Raw genomic sequence first — 13,623 nt, 5'->3', positions numbered from 1 at the left:
TGGTGGCTTTGAACACATTCGTGTCGTTTATAGGTGTCTTTGACGCCATCTAGGCCTGTCATTCGCATGTTGAAGAATTAACAAGACTCTGCTCTATGCTATTTTGCAAACCTAAAACTCCTCCGACGACCTTGTGATGTAATTAAAAGCTACAAGTTTGTGAACTTTGTAAAGGTTGCAAAATAATGTAAAATAAATCGTCTGAAACATTTACAAAAGTACTGCATGAAAAATATCAGTAAAGCCTAATTTTGATGGAAAATGCCCCTGTAAAGCGTATTATTGGGGGGCGTGGCCAAGATGGCGGCGAGATAGGACGTGCATTCCTGTCCCTCCGGCGCCGCCACACTTTAGCCTTGTATTATCACCCATGCTGGAGCCCATCTAAGATTCCCTGCAAGTGTGGTGACTCGTGTAGACAGCCCGACAACAGCGGCGTGCTTCTTTTTGGCCTATACCTGCTTGCTGTGGCCTTTCCTGCCCCGGCGTGGCTGCGGCCTGGCGGGCCCGGAGCAGGCCGTGATCTTTTCGGAGCCTCGGTGCAGCCGCATGAAGAGATCGCCCGACGGAGAAGGCGGGGGCACGCTTCACTAATGTGCTTTTCGCGGTGAAGCGAAACGAAACTGTGCAACGGCTGGTGTGGGCACAGTGGCATGTGACTGGAAGACGGTGCCATTTTGAGCTCCCCCGTCGTTGCCGGGCTGGGTACCTGGAGGAGCCGGCAGCCGGAGACAAGTGGGCCTGACAGAACTGGGGGCCACTTGCGGGCGGCCACGGCGCTCTGGCGGAAGGTCGTTTACAGATGTGGCTTTCCCCCGGAAGGTCTGAGGTAAGGAGCGGTCGGCCTGGTGTGTGTGGCGCTGGCTAACTGGGCTGATTCCGGTTCGCAGATCGGCGGAGGGCGCATGTTGGAGACGGGGGCTACTGCCGGTATCTGCGGGGTGCAGTGAATGCAGTGCTTTCCCTGGTGCGGCCACTGCCTGGGTCTCCAGCTAGGCGGTCTGACATGAGCCTTGGCTGGGATCGGTTCGCAGATCGGCGTACGCTGTGTGTTAGAGGCAGGGGCTACCATCGATACCTGTAGGTTGTAGCGAGGGCAGTGCTTCCTCTTCTGAGGCCCCCAGCTGTGCTTCCCATCGGGGAGGTGTGGCGTGAGCCCTGGCTGTTCTCTGGATGGGCTGAGGAGCGGAAGGCTTGGTGTGTATGGTGGGGCTGATCCCGGTCCGCAGATCGGCAGACGGCGTGTTTCGGTAGCTGGGCCTGAAGACATTATTGGCGGGCTGCGGCGAGTGCTGTGATCTCCCCTGTGGAGGCCCCGGATGTTCCTAGCTTCTTAGCGGACCACCGCACGCCTGATTGCAAGTTGTGGCTGCTGGAGGCATTGATTGAGCATTCCCCCTTCCAGAGAGTTGCCCGATTGACAGTGGGCTGCGATCCATGAGATATCGAGTCGTGTCCTATCTATGACTCAGAGCGGCCCTGAAGGTGCGTTGCGAAAGTGACCCCTGCGGAAGCGAGTGGTGTCTTGAAGAGATCAGCGTGCTGCAGCCCTATGAGCTCCCGGGGCATGGCGGGAGTTTAATACTAAATCCCCCCTACTGGGCTCTGCTCCAAGGCTGACTTTGAAGCGGCCTCTGCAATACCTACTTGTCCACGTGGTGGCGCGGATTGGCACGAGGTACAGCGGACTCTGCAGAGGCGGGTGGTGCCCTCCTGCCCGCGTATGCCTGGAGAGTTCTGAGTCCTGGTCTGCTCTACGAGGTGGGAGACGTTTATCTTTGGTCATTGATCAAGGTCGGCAGCCCATGTGCAAGACTGCGTCCTAACAACAGAAGTGGATGCAATTCTGAGCTCTACGGGGGTGGTACCAGCTCTGCGGATAGGCGAGGTGGGCTCTACCGGGGGACTCTGCGGTACAGATGGCTCAGCATGGCAGCGGTGAGAGCCCGAAGGGAGAAATCGATGAAAGAACTCCTCCAGAAACAAGCAGAACACACGAGTCCTCGGACCAAGGCACGGACAAGCCAAATGGATGGCGATGACTCTCCAGCAACCAAAGCTTTTATGGTCGAACTATTTACGGCGATAAAAGAAGACATTCAGGAGCTTCGATCTCAACTGACGGTTGACCTAAAGGAGTTTAGGCGTGACGTCGACGACAATGGAGAGAGGGTGGCTACACTAGAGGACCATGATCTCGGGAGAGAGGAGGAGCTCCATCAACTACAGCAAGATATGATACGCCTCCGGGAGCAGAAAATGGACCTCCAGGCCCATGCGGAGGACCTGGAGAATCGCTCCAGACGGAACAATGTACGGATCAGGGCGGTCCCATGGAAGGAGGAGGGAGACTATCTCCGCGCCTACGTCAGTGCTTTGTTTCGGCAGATCCTTGGGGAGGAAGAGAGGGCGGACGTCCAAATGGACCGAGTGCACTGAGTGGGTCTCCCCCGTGGCGCCAAGGCCCCACCCCGGATATGTGTTCACGACTTTCAACTAAAAGAATGCATACTCCGGAAAGCGCGTGAGCAACACCCTGTGCAGTTTCGGGGGAACCACCCAGTCCTCTCTCAGGACCTAGCGGCCTCCACGCTTATTAAACGCAGAGCATTTAAACCAGTGACCAACCCCCTCCGAGAAAAGAACATTCCCTACTCTTGGGGCCACCTGTTTCGTATAATATTCAAATACCAAGGCAAACTCCTTCAGATCAAGTCACTAGAAGAGGCAATGGACACCCTGGGTATCGAGAAGGCCCCATCTACTAAAAGGGAAGACCAACCAACTCCACGAAGACGCCGCCAGTCTTCGGAATGGCAACGGGTTGGAAAACCTTCAGCAAGCACCAAACCTGATCCAACTACCAGCAAGCAGGAGCGAGAGGCGGTTCTTTAATCTCTGACGCAGGTTACTGAAAGTCCAGTTTCCCCTTAGCTTAACTGTCTAATGGCTTCCAGTTATTTTCCATGGTGTGTGCCGGAGGGACGGTGGAGACCGTTCGGGTTGAGAGTTTGTCTTCCTCCGGTGCTGGAGTGGTGAGAGTCTCGCTACTTCGGTTTTGATGAAATCCGCGTCACGACCCCCCAGACTTTATCCACTGTGACGAACTCTGTCATGTTTGCCAGCTCAGACTTTGCTTTTTTTTTTATTATTATTATTATTTTTGCTTTTCTGAGTACAGCACAACATATCAAAAATGGCATACAGTTTTACAGCGAAGGAACAAAAAACAAAAAAAGGAAATAAAAGCGAGAAAAATAGATCCAGACAATCTGCTTTATGTTACTCAGTAAGAAACAAACAAACAAGAACAAAATTATATTGTTTTGGTTTCCTAAGTAAGGCCGACACTAAATGCTATGGCCCAGTCAGACACAACTTTTCCCTCCAGTTATAGATGTGAGCCCATATTTGTCTACCAGGTGTTTTTGCTCGCTTCCCCTTCTTTTCATAAGTTCCCCTCTCGAGATTGAATACTGAAAGAAGCCGAGCGAGCCAGAACTGAAATGTTGGGGCCGCTTGATCAAGCCAAGCCGAGGCTATGCAAATTCGTAACACTGCCATGGCAAGAAAAAGAAATCGATAAGAGACAGTTTGGGTCTGGGTTTTATCCACCCCAGGAAGTATCAAGGCTGATGTTAGCTTGACTTTAATGCCTAGGGTGGACTCAAAAAGTATGGAGATAGAGGTTTTCAATATATCTAGGCGGGGGCAAGTAGAGAACATATGGGCTAGATCGGCATCTACAGAACTACATCGCGGGCATCTAATGCCCTCCTGCCTTCCCCCCCCATTGTGCAATCTTTGCCGGGGTGAAGTATAAAGAAAAAAGTGTTTTATAATGCTGGGCCTGAAGCCCCGCCGAGCATAAAACAGTCTGACCCAGCACCATTGATTGGTTAAAATTATCTATATCAGTCCCCAAACTCTCTTCCCATTTTTTGCCGTGTTTTTCTAAATCATCTGATTTAGATGCTATCCGTTCGCTATAGATTCCCTTAATAGTACAACCATCCCCATTACTAATAACATCCATAATTTTAAGACTTCTAAATCCATTAGAGCCGCGCAGCTTTTTACTAAGGAAACTCCTAATATGCAGATATTTAAAGAAGTTCCTAGTATCTATACTAAATTTGTCCTGAATTTCCTTAAATTGGTAAAAACCTTCCGAGCTTATTAAATCCCCAATTCTAATAAGACCATGTTTAGCCCAGCCCGCCATAATTTGTTCCGAGAAGATTTCTGGCAGCGAGGGGTTGCCAAATAACTGAGTATAGAAATTAATTCGACCCAAACCAAACTTTTTCTTAAAAGCATTCCAGATTTTAAAGGCTGCCAACAAAGTTTTAAATTTAGTTCTCTTGAAGTAACTAGGCTCACTAAATTTCAAAAAGCAATTTTCTGCATCTACCCCCAGAAGTAACCTATATACGTCTGGGATCCTGAATTCCATAGCAGAGTCTAAATGTTTGCCGCCAAGCATCTCGCACATGTATTGAAAGGCTGCGGCCCAGTAATAATATTTAAAATCTGGGACTGCCCAGCCCCCTCTATCCAAAGGTAAAGTCATAAAGCGTAAGGCCCTCCTTGTTTTACCGTGCGACCAAATAAATCGGTTAACCATATTATCTAAAGCCGTAAGCCATTTCGTCTCGAATACTAAGGGTATTGCCCTAAATAAGTACAGTATTTTTGGTAAGATTACCATCTTAATCACGTTACAGCGGCAGACCAGTGACAAATGCAGATTATGAAATCTATCTAGATCTATTTTAGCCTTCTGGACTACCGGGTCAATATTTGCATCCACTAACTTGTCCAAATCTGGGGTTATGGTAATCCCCAGATAGACCGCTGAGTCTATCATGCTTGGGTCAGAGCGGCTAATTGCGCTATTAACTACTATCTGGGTCTTTTGCTTATTCAGGGCATAGCCCGATATTTCGCCAAAGGCCAAAGCTATCTCCTCTACTGCAGTTATAGCCTTTAAGGGATTAGGAGTAACTAAAGCTACATCGTGCGCATATGCGAGGACCTTTGTAGCTATCCCTTGATAAATCAAATCAGACTTTGCTTTTGTTGCATTATGATGTTTGTTAATTTGGACGGTTGGGGTTTATTTGGGTTATTTTTGGGTCTCCACATCAGTTCTTTGGTGGGAATGGAGGACATTGGGTCTGTTCATGACTCCCCGGCAGGCACAGGCGTTGCTTACAGAGCTGCGTGCACTCGGCTTCATACCTCCCCAGTTTCTTAATGGGTAAGGGTTTGAAAATAGTCAGCCTGAATGTGCGAGGGTTGAACAACCCGGTGAAGCGCGCGGCGGTGCTCTCCCTTCTGGAAAGCACCAATAATGATATCTGCTTACTCATCTGCTAGCTAAAGACACCAAACGCATGCTTGATAAACGATTCCCACTGCAATTCTGGTCCTCAGGGCAGACAAAAAGAAATGGAGTGGCTATCCTGCTTAGCACGCGCTGCCAATGTAAAGTCATCTCGACCATAGCAGAGGTAAAGGGCAGGTTGCTAGCCATCAGGGTACAATGGGGCGAGACAAACCTTACACTGGGAACTTTATACGCGCCTAATGAGAAACAGGAAACCTTTCTGCACTCTGCTCTAACAGAAGTCCTTGCCTCCCCTGATGCGGCGATATTAATTGGGGGTGATTTAAACCTGGTAATGGACCCGGAACTCGATAGATCAGTACAGAGGTCTCACCACTCCGGGTCGCTCTCAGCGGATGGGAGGAGGTGGCTGGAAGAATGTGGGCTGCATGATGTGTGGCTAACACAACACCCACAGGAGCGCGATTATACATATTTCTCTGGAACACATAAAACATATGCGCGACTTGATCACTTTTTAGCATCAACTTCCCTTCTGTCTTGCTTGCATTCCGCGGAGAGCACTCCCCGCTCTCTCTCTGACCATGCCCTCATCACTGTGCTTTTGCCTGCGCAGCGCTTGCGATCATTCCCCCCGGGCTGGAGACTGCGGGGAAGCCTCCTTCACTCTGAACAGGTGGTCCAGCGAATACGAGACACCATAGTACACTACTTCCACGATAACTATGTGGGGTCCACCACACTGGTAGCGGTGTGGGAGGCGTTGAAGATGGTGATGCGGGGTGAGTTCATAGCAGTTGCCGAATCATATTCTGCCTTACGCAAAGAGAAACGCGCGGAGTTGGAACAGGAGGTGGGTGAACTCGAGGCGGTTCATAAACGGACGGGAGCCCCGAGGTTTTGGCAGGAACTAGAAAAGCAGAGATGCATGCTGAAACACTTGGATTTAGATAGAGCGGAGCATGCCCTTCTTCGAATGCGGCACAAATTCTACCTTAGTAGCGATTAATGTGGGAAAATGCTGGCGCATAGATTGAGGGCGAAGACGCTGATGTCCGTAATACAATCAGTGCAGGATCACACGGGGAAGGAACATACCACAGATGACCGAATTGTTGAGGCTTGTCGTAGTTTTTACCAGTGCCTGTATGCAAAACAGGAGTCCCCCTTGCTGGACCCGAATACTTATTTGAGTACGTGATATATCCCCTATATCCAAACATGCAGCCGAAAGTCTGGACTCCGCAATCCGCATAGAAGAAGTGATCTCAGCCATTTCTAGGTTGAAAATAGCCAAATCTCCGGGACCGGACGGCTTCCCGGCCGCCTTTTACAAAACATTTTGTGTGGAGCTGGCTCCCTTTTTAACTCGGTTGTTTAATTCTTTTCTTGACACGGGGGAAGTAATGCCTTCGATGTCGGAAGCATCGATTTAAGTCATTTTAAAACCTGGGAAAGACGCCAGAGACTGTGGGTCCTATAGACCTATTTTGCTTCTCAACATTGATGCGAAACTGTTCGCAGGCATCTTAGCTGCGCGCCTTAACCCCCTCATGGCTGACACAGTGGATCCTGACCAGTCAGGTTTCATCTCCACCAGACAGGGAGGAGACAACTCTAAGCGGCTGCTACATCTCATCGACCTTGTACATCGCTCAGGGCAACAGGCCTTCCTCCTCTCCATAGACGTGGAGAAAGCCTTCGACCGGATCGATTGGGGGTACTTGTTCGCTGCGCTGCTATGGCTTCGGAGGCAACTTTATCCGCTGGATTCAATGCATCTATGCTGCCCCCAAGGCTTTTGTGCGGGTTAATGGATGTAGATCGTCCCTCTTTCCTGTCGCCCGGGACACCCTCCAAGGCTGTCCACTCTCCCCACTTTTTTTCTGCTCTATATGGAGCCAAGCGGATTCGGTCAAATCCTGAAGTCGTCTGCCTTAAATGTGGGGCGGATGTGCATAAAATTAGCTTGTACGCCGACTACGTGATCATTTCCCTTACTCAACCCCGGCTAACTTTGCAGACTCTGACCAGCGAACTTACAACCTTTGGGAAGGTCTCTGGTTTCCAAGTTAACTTCGCTAAGTCGCAGATTCTTAACATCTCGATTCCGACGGACGAGATGCTGGACTTGAAGCAAGATTTTGCTTTACACTGGGCCCATACAGACTTACCTACCTAGGCCTTAAATTGGCGCCGACCATCGCCTCGACGGTCTCTCTTAATTACTCATCCTTACTAGAGCACACGACCAAGGTGCTGGCCGCCTGGTCGTGACTTAAGCTAGCATGGTTCTGGAGAATAGCTGCAGTGAAAATGATGGTACTACCTCGCATCCTTTATATCTTCCAGATGTTGCCACTGACTCCGCCGCGAGGTTCACTCAAGACATTACAATCCCTTATTAATAGATTTATCTGGGAAGGTAGGAAACCTCGCTTCTCTCTAACACACATAACTTCCTCGAAAGCACAGGGTGGGCTGGGTCTCCCGCTGGTGAGCGCCTATTACCAAGCAGCCTGTCTTCTCGGAACAGGCCCCTTTCCAGTAAACACTGGAATTTTATCGACCAATCCGTAGCGGGGGTGAACATCTGGCGGGAACTGTGGCTGCCTCGCAAACATTGAGCCTGGGGATTATATTCTTCACCTGTCACCTTACCACCGCTCAAGATCTGGGATCGATTGGCAGTGTTGAAAGGATGGACATCATTCCTCTCCCCCATGACCCCCATTGTGGATAATCCCGATTTACCACCGGGGCAGGCATCTCCGATATTTAATCGCTGGAGGGAGGAGGGCTGCAAGAGGGTCGGCTCCCTTTTTGACGTCGAAGGAGTGATCCCTTTTGCCCAATTGCGCAAAGATTATGACTTACCGGCTTCAGATGCATTTTCATACAAACAAGTCACTCACTGGGTTACGCAATCTGCTAACTTTGCCCACATGTCCCGACCCCTTACTAGGTTTGAAAAATGGCTAGTGTGTAAAAAGGATGATCGTAGTCTTATCTCTGAGCTATATGCTATGATTATGGCATGACCGCGGGACACCGTTCAAAGGCACAGGTGCGGTGGGAGACTGAGTTGGGTAGACCGTTATCACACAAGGAATGGGAACACATCATATATAGAGCACATCATACTGCACACAACACGGCGGGAGCAGAATCTGCCTATAAAGTGGTTACATACTGGTATTACACACCGGAGCGTGTACACTGTTGGCATAAGAACAAAACAGACCTCTGCTGGCGGGGGTGTGGCTCAACGGGTACTCTGTCCCACTTACTCTGGCACTGCCCGAAGCTGGTCCGTTATTTGAAAGCGATTATTGATGACATCGATGCGGCATTCCAAATCACATTGCCGCGCTCCCCAGAATACACACTGCTGGGTCTTTCCCACCCTAAGTCATTCCCACTGAAATCTCTGAGGGGCAGGCAGATCGCAATGGCTCTGCTAGCAGCGCGACAGGCTATTCTAGCTAAATAGGGGTCGCCATTGCTACCCGAACCGATGGACTGGATACTGCGTCTTGGGTAGCTACTGGCCATGGAGCGCCTCTTGCTCAGTGTTGAAGGGAAGGGCATTGAGTTCACGAAATTATGGGCCCCCTTTTTTCGTATACTCACCAAAGATTTGAGGGAAGTGACTTAACCTAAATAACTGCAGATCCTCAAGCTGGTACCACTGGAACCGCCTGGCTCCACCCGTAGTCTGGAGAGTTAGGCTCTGGCCCCGTACGGTTTTAGACAAGAGGTTGAGATCTTAGAAAGATGTTGGAACTGATGCGGAGAAAGGGTGGGTGGGGTGGGTGTGAAGAACGGGGTTATGTTCGATGTTTTGTTTGTTTTTTCTATCTAAAACTGTGGTTGTCAATGATGGTTGAGCGAAGGGAGATTCTATACTTGGCACTTTACTGCGGGGTGGACCTCAGGGTTGTAGACCTGATCGCTGTGTACTTCTGCTCACACCTCGCTCTACCGGCAGTCTGATGTGTAGGCAATTTGGCTGTGTATATACCTATGGAATACCACACAATAAACACGATTGATTCTAAAACGTTTTATTGCTAAAAACCTTCACTCCCAGGCAAAGCTGAACGGAATGTGTAAACGTTACCAATTCCTGAATTAAAGAAAAACGTTTACTTTTTGCCAATTTCACCAGAGTGATATCTACTCCTCTACATTTCTAATCTTTTCCTATGAAATATAATAACCAAGACTGAGAAACTTATTTTCTGTGGTTTGGAAAACTGAAAGCCGACATATATGCCCTATGACAAAAAAATTAACTGCGATTTCCACAGATGAGAAATGGGAACACATCTCCCCTGTACAACCCGTACTTAAGTGGCAAGCCCTTGCTTAGGCCTGTCCCTAGTCATAAGTTACAGTGCTGCTTGATGCGGACAACAATCCAGTTTTCCAGACTAATTTCTCGGATCCCATAAATATTTTGAAAGCCTTTCACACTGCCATACATCAGAATATTCTGTTCTGAAATTCACTAGACAAGTATCATCTGCATCAACACTTCTTTGGGCCTTGCAATTCTAACTTGAAATCCTGGTGCGTTATGTTGTGTAGTTTCCACCCTATGGTAGGAACTGCACATTTGTGCACAGCATAACATGGGTTAGTGCCAGACTGATTCCATGCACCCCCTCAAGGTATGCCGTCCTATAGGCCAGCTAGCTCGCATTGCCACCATAAGCCCCACTAACCTTAGGCGAGTGGCAAATGGTTCTGGCAACTACTGAACATGACAACCCTGATCCCCCCCAAGAGTCGTGGTAACAGATCTAAAACCCTTTTGCTCAGTCACTTGTGCTCTCTTTCTCTCAGAGAAATGTACAATGAATTCAATATTTATTGAACCACTGCGATTCTTGTATAAAACATGTGCTGCACTGATCAATAGACCGAAGCAAATGAAAGTTATTAGAAGTGCTAGGACAGTGAACACAATGAAAAGTTCCACCATCATGCTGAAACAATGTATATATGCAAGCATATAAAACAATATAGAAATCTGGTGTGCTCCTACTGTGTGTCTCCTAACCTAACTGTCTAGGACGTGTGTGTGTTCTGCCAAGAAACCCCATACTGGATGATCCAACCCCTGTTACCCCTGAAGGGGAAAAAATGTAGGTTCCCATCATGGTCACAAGCTGGGCACCCCTCGTAGAGATATCAGCAAGCTGCTGGGCCAAAGTATTAGCATATAGGGACCTCGCCAATGACAGCAAGCGCTCCTCTGCCAACACCGGGAAATAGATTTCTATTTATAACAAAATGCATCCTTGCCTTGGGCCGAGATCTTGACCAAGCTGCTATTGTTTGTGCTATAGATAGCTATGTCGCCATGTGTACGATAACAACAAGCACATTTGCACAATGTATGAATAAACCTTGTACATGGTGTCAAGGTAGCCAGATAGTGTTCTTGCAAAGTTGATTCTGTAAGCAAGTATAGTTTCCAAGAAACTAATCCAGACTGTCACGGATGCAAATTTGTGTCAGAAGTAATCATGTAAAAGTGAAGGCATTTAGGAAAGACCTGTGTATATGTCAGTAAGACAGAAGTATCCCAGTGACAGAAATCCTGATGCTGTGTTTAAACTGGTTCACAGGAAGTCACCGTGAGTAAGGAATATCTGTTCTTGGCTCTGCAGATGGGTGCAAGTGAGACTATTACTGTCAGATGAGCATTTTTTTTTTTTTAAACAGATTTTATTAAATTTCAATTTTCAACCCGGCAATCGCCACATATTACAGTCATACACAATGTTGTGATACATTGAGGTCATCGTACGGTGTACATGCATTCTCCTCAACAATAAGTGTATGGCACAGTAGTACAACTATCCCATCCCTCCCTCCCCTTACTTCATCTGGCGCCAACCTCTCCCAGTGTATATTTCAAGGTGTTCCCACAACTACTCCCAACTGCATGCAAATATTCAAATGGGTACGTGTGCATCCCACAGTGCAGGAGGCACAAACAATGGAATCCCCTAAACGCGGAAACTGAAAAACAGGGGCTAGGTAGTCAGATGAGCATTTTAAGGTGTTTCGTGGCTGATGCCAAGTGGAGTCTGATGGTGTGGTGTATTCTATCTTCCTGGCTTGAAAACTAATGGATTCTATTAAAAAAACACATTTCAAGTTCATCGGTAGGGCTTGGCATCAGCAAACATTGGTGGCAAACTTTCTCATCTGTTATAGCAGTCCTACAATGATTGCCTGTTTGCTTGTGCATCAAATGGAAAGCTCTGTGCCTGGCCTGATGAACTATTTTCAGAGTTATGCCCTTGGTCAAACCCTTTCTTCATCTTACTACATTTTGGCAAGGATCTACCTGTTTAAAAAGTATCATACAGAAAGCCATGCTTTTAAAGTCGAAACATCTCTGCTCCTTTTCCTCCCCCCCCCCCCCCCCCCCCAACATTTTATTGAGGTATTTTTCCATTACAATAGAACATGACAGAGCAGTGACATCATAACGTATACATCATAGTCCTAATTTGGTCATCATGGATGTATCAATTTTAGGATAAGGCGGTTGTGGGGTACAGGGTAGGGTCAGATTAGGGGCAGAGTCCAGGCGGGCCATTGCTGGGCGCTTCATGCCGAGTGTTTGGAGGAGGATGCTGTTCCAATGTGTGTTCCATTTTCAAGTACCAGGTACCTCTTGAACAGTAAACATGGGGTTGGGGGTGACGTTACATAACAGCGTGAGTTTTATGGGATCATAGTATCGGGGCAGGGTTGGTAGCAGATGAGAGAACATCAGGGGGTGCTTCAGTAGGGGTCGTGGCCCTGTATAAGAACTTGAGTCAGGGGCAATGCACAGGGTGATTCCAGAGCGGCTACTCAGCAAGGGATGGGCGCTGCAGGTAAACGTCTTGTACTTGTCATGGTGGTAGTGGGGGGGGATGGGGGAGGTCGCGGTCTGACGTCTCGGGGGTGCAGAGTGGGTGTCCCTTGATTCCGTTGCCCTGTCCATTCTGAATCGAGTAACGGTCGCTCAATATTGTCCTCCCATTTTTGTCTCCAGGGCATCAGGGAGACCCTGGTCTAACCATGTGACAGGATGATGCCCATGCCCATAGTGCACAGTTTATGGACAAATGCATGTGTGGGGGGCTCCTCGTCCACTGTGCGCCACATCCTGTGGCACATCGCCAACAGTTGGCCATATAAGAGGACCTGGCCCGGGAACATCTGTGCTTCTATATCTTCAGAATTAAAGGAGATATCTTATCTTCTGGACACAGCTGAAGGCCCTTACAGGGATATTGTAATTATAGTCATGTAGTGAGTAGCTGCACAGCGCCATGAAGCCGTTTATATGAAAAGCTCTCCAGCCTTGAAACCATTGGTCCTTCTGGGCAGCAGCCACATTTTCCTTAAACTGTGTTTGTAGCACAAGAGATTGCCCCTTTTCATACTACCTCCAGCCCTTTAAAATAGTATGCCTACAAACATTTGCTGAGATCTTCAAGCACGGTCAATAGGTTCCTTTTTTTTGCAACTCTGTACCTTGCATTTTACTGACACAATCACTGGGCTCACTAAGGAATTAGTGTCCTTCCATCGTAAACTCCGGTCCTTATAGCATATTGAATCTAAGGTCTATTTTGGCACACTGTCCTTCATTTTGACAGCTCAACAGTTATAAACAAATACTCACCCACTTCCCTATTACTGAAAAAACTATTGAACTAGTGTGATCTAATTGTATAAAGGACTCACGCTGTAAAACAGGAGCAGAATTGTGTAAGTACACACCTCTACGCAAGAATTAGAAGTCAATTGATTCACTGACTCCTATGAAAAACTTTTCGAAAATTACTCCTCGTACCCTCTTCTCTCTAGTTCAATAATGCAGCCTTTCATTGTGTGGTACTTGTGAAGAAAATGGGTAATGTCTGTTCTACAGACAACCTATCTGTCCGTGCAGACGTGGTTCCTGTGCCTGGGTTTTGGGGGCTCCCAAGGGTACACCAGTATCTCTGAGGTCATTTGTAATCCCAGGAAAGTGGCAGCAGTCAGTGACCGTGGTTGCTGGGCAGGCACCCCTCGGATAAACTGGAGGGACACACAACTTTAGTTTTCACAGATGCCATTGTGAATTGCTGTCGCCTTTAAGCTTAAAAGTGTGAAAATCTGGGTCGAGATTATGCTTCTCAGTAGAAGTATGAAATGGCCTTAGACCCTTCTTTTATCTTATTTCTGTGCTTGATCTTTTTTGGTCCTGC

At 48.0% G+C, this 13,623-nt stretch overlaps 1 protein-coding gene across 1 annotated transcript in view; it reads left to right on the top strand.

Annotated features, from left to right (window-relative positions):
• PTPN9 (protein tyrosine phosphatase non-receptor type 9) overlaps positions 1–13,623 on the top strand; it is a 256,693-nt gene that overhangs the window by 117,664 nt on the left and 125,406 nt on the right. The window lies entirely within an intron of this gene.

The sequence above is a fragment of the Triturus cristatus genome, chromosome 3_1, assembly GCF_964204655.1.
Source record: "Triturus cristatus chromosome 3_1, aTriCri1.1, whole genome shotgun sequence".
In the NCBI taxonomy this organism is placed as follows: domain Eukaryota; kingdom Metazoa; phylum Chordata; class Amphibia; order Caudata; family Salamandridae; genus Triturus; species Triturus cristatus.
The sequence above is the reverse complement of the archived record's forward strand: the minus strand, read 5'-3'. Positions and strand labels throughout refer to the sequence as shown.